At 34.8% G+C, this 3896-nt stretch overlaps 1 protein-coding gene across 1 annotated transcript in view; it reads right to left on the bottom strand.

Moving 5' to 3' along the window:
• Positions 1-2743: 2743 nt before the first annotated feature.
• LOC113112352 (disrupted in schizophrenia 1 protein-like) overlaps positions 2744-3896 on the bottom strand; it is a 57198-nt gene continuing 56045 nt past the window's right edge. Inside the window, exon 14 of the mRNA XM_026277820.1 lies at positions 2744-3896. This exon is cut by the window's right edge and continues 244 nt beyond it. The gene's annotated coding sequence lies outside the window, so the exon portion shown is untranslated.

Here is a 3896-nt window from a genome sequence, read left to right as displayed (position 1 = left end):
AACCGAACTGATTCTTTTGGTGATTGATTCTGAACTGCTTCAGTGCTAATGTTATAAGCGCGGGTAAACCGAAGGCTTGAATGAAGGGTAGTAATCGCTAATTATGTTACATTATTAAGCGCAAAAGAACCGGTGAACCATTTTTTTCCCAACTAGTTTATTTGATCCAGTTGTCCGAAAGAACCGGTTCACTTGAGCATCTGCTCCTTTGCCCCTTAAGTGCCCTTTTGTCAAAGCAAAATTTCCTCGAATTTTTTTTTTAAATAACATACCCTTTTGTGAATGCCTGCCCACGCCCAATCATAATATTAGTTCAATTTATTAATAATAATTTAGCCGTAAATAAAATGATCAACATGGTGACCTTTCACCTGACGATGACCTCCGACCGGGACGACTCCTCACGCCGCACGCGATATTTTCAACACCGTGGCAGCTGGTAAGTGGTGTTTCATTCTCAGCGAAGTGAATTTGATGTTTTACTTATTATTATTTTACAAGAACGATGTGATGTGAGAACATGCAGATATGTTGTTTATATTGCTGTGTGTAGCCTGTAGTGTAGAAGTAACACTACCGTGCTGTTTGAGGGAGAAAAGTTTCACAGGCATGGAAAGGTCTGGTCTTTTTTATGTTATTTGATTAAACTTTTATTATATTACAGTACTTATTTATTTTTTACCACACATAGATTGCCTAAAAAATAATTATCACAACACTGGTAAGGCTTATTCAGATTTTCTCATTCTCTGAATTATCATTATAAAAATAAAAACAATTCAGAAACTAATTATATTTTAAATGTGACGCCATTTTTTTTCTACAATAGCAACAGTGTTTACAACAGCAAGACCACTTTAGCCTGTAAACTCAATAATATCTCTCTGGAAATAAATGTAAAAATATCAATGTCAATTAAAAATGCATAATATACCTGACATCAAAGTGCAGTGTGAAGGAGATGAATAACAAACGAAGCCTGTCATTTATTTACATCGCAAAAAATTCTAACTGACCCTCTGATGTCACATGGACTACTTTGATGATGTTTTTCTTATCTTTCTGGACATGGACAGTATACCGTACACACAGCTTCAATGGAGGGACTGAGAGCTCTCGGACTAAATCTAAAATATCTTAAACTGTGTTCTGAAGATAAACGGAGGTCTTACGGGTTTGGAACAACATGAGGGTGAGTTATTAATAATTTTTATTTTTGGGTGAACTAACTAACCCAATCCTCTCTTCCATAATCTTGCTTTGCTCTGATTGGTCAGCTGGGCAAGTCTGTTGTGATTGGTCTTTCTGTACAATGCATGCTGGAAACCAAACGTCCATTACAATAATTGATTTTTTTTCTTCAAGGGGTAAAATTTAAACAAAGATGCCATAAGGTTTCAAAAATGCCATTGCTATTACCTCATCAAATTGAGTCAGAGTCCGAGGATGATACTGATGCAGTTTACGGCATTTTATTGAATGTGATGGCAGTTTTATTGCATTCATCATTATTATTATTTTCTTTATTTGAGGTGCACATGTAAGAACTGTGTTAGAATGCCCAATGAGGCTGAAAACATATTCTTTAAATAATAATAATAATAATAGCACAGAACATCGCTTAAACTTGAACTAAAATTGAAATGCAAAAAAAAGTAAATTAATTTTTATTTTATATACACACAAATAATGATAATATAATGTTGAGTTGGTTGGTCAGACATACATGTAGCCCAGCCCACAACTTGAACAAAATGACAATTTTTCACCTTATCTTTCCTCTTTCTCTTTAGTCTCACACATTATACATGCGTGTGTTTGCATTGTTCTACCGTTCTCTGTAGATCCCGCCTTCTTGCACGCCACGATTGGTCGATTACGTACAACGCCTGCACGCTATTGGTCAAACTACTTTTCAGTCATTACCTTCAGCAAGTATCAGAACAATAGGAAAACAAAGCCAAAACTGGAAAAAAATTAAACCTTTAGATATCACAAGCATAAAGAGGGCATATCAGAAGTCACCCAATAAAGACCAATGATCTATAATAGAGAGTTATATAGGTTACTTATAGCCTTCAGACTGAAGGTTTGAGATAGATTGTTAAAGGAACAGTTCACCCCAAAATTAAGATTTGCTGCAAATGTACTCACCCTCTGGCCATCCATGATGTAAATGAGTTTGTATGTTCTTCAGATTTGGAGAAATGTAGCATTGCATCAATGTCTCAGCAATGGATGCTCTGCAGTGAATGGGTGCCGTCAGAATGAGAGTCCAAACAGCTGATAAAAACATCACAATAATCCTCAGGTAATTAACAGCACTCCAGTCCATCAGTTAACATCTGGAGAAGATAAAATCTGCATGTTTGTAAGAAGCAAATCTATCATTAGGACGTTTGCAACTTTCTCCCACATAAATAAGAGTCCATAATCCATAATAACACTTCCTCCAGTGAAGTAAAGCCATCTGGTCTGAATCAGGAGAGAAATCTGCATGGATCAAGCTGTTTACAAGCCATAAAAGTCCAAAATAAATATACAAACACACCGCTTTTGGCTTCACAAGACATTAACTGATGGACTGGAGTGCTGTGGATTATTGTGATGTATTAATCAGCTGTTTTGACTGTCATTGTGACGGCACCCATTCACTGCAGAGCATCCATTCTTGAGCAAGTGATGCAAGGCTACATTTCTCCACATCTTTTACGATTTATATTACACAAACTCATGCTGAATCTCATTTCATAATGACTTTATTCATTTTAGATGCCTTTTTTTAGCATTTTGTGTCGTCTGGTGTAATCTTTTACAAACTAAACTTGGGTGTTTTATGGGGGGAAGAAATACTAAGGCATTTTTGCAAGAGTATCCAATGTATTTATAAACAATAAAAATATCATACTAACAACTTAAGAATTGGCAAACTGTATATATATATATAAAATAGAAAAAGTGGTGAGTAAAACCAGATTATGAACATGCAAATATACATTTGTGGGATTAGTACAAACAAACAACATTTTCAGTACAGGTGAAAATCCACAGGTAACAAAGACAAAAAAAATTACATAATAAAAGTGCTTTCTTTAAAAAAAGTAAAATAAATTAAAACTTAAAAAAACACCTGTTTTCTGCTTCAAATAAGGAGATGGTTTAAAAAAAAAATTCAAAACGCCTCTTGATGCTACATGGCCCTTATAATTCATCAGCAGGACAGAAATACAGGCGTTTCAGTCAAAGCACCACATACTTCTGTCATGAACCTGAAAACACTGTTCAGGATTCAATTGTACGGTGGAAATAAGTTGAAGTTACATTACAATCATGAGCTGACAGTCTGAACCGACGGGTACTTTTTATTCACCTTTTTTCAGATTTATTGCTCTTTATATCTATATATATAAAAAAAAAATTGGTCCCAGACATATATAATGATATATCAAAGCAATTTAAATAAATAAATAGGATGCCATGCGGTTAAATATACTAAAATAACCCTAAGCTCCAAAATCAGGCCTCTGCGATGTGATGTAAAAGCAAAGAAACCGCTGCAAAATATAGTAAGTTAAATAAATAAACAGGACGAGAATAAAATAGTGGCTGGCAACACTGAGATGTGAATTATATTTTGCATTTTAAGGCAACTCCTGACAACATTTAAACGGTTAGTGGTCCTAATAATAAAATAATTCACCCAAAAATGATTTCTGTCAAGATTTACTCACCCACATGTCATTCTAAACACTAATTCCTCACTTGCATGAAACTAAAACTGATGACACTTTTCAATGAAAGTGGAGAGGGGTGTGTACTGGCATCCTCGACAAAAGACGAAATATAGCATCGAGTAAACAAAGAGCAAATGCTTTTGAAATGACATAAGAGCAAGT

Source organism: Carassius auratus, chromosome 13 (genome assembly GCF_003368295.1).
Source record: "Carassius auratus strain Wakin chromosome 13, ASM336829v1, whole genome shotgun sequence".
Taxonomy (NCBI): Eukaryota; Metazoa; Chordata; class Actinopteri; order Cypriniformes; family Cyprinidae; genus Carassius; species Carassius auratus.
The sequence above is the reverse complement of the archived record's forward strand: the minus strand, read 5'-3'. Positions and strand labels throughout refer to the sequence as shown.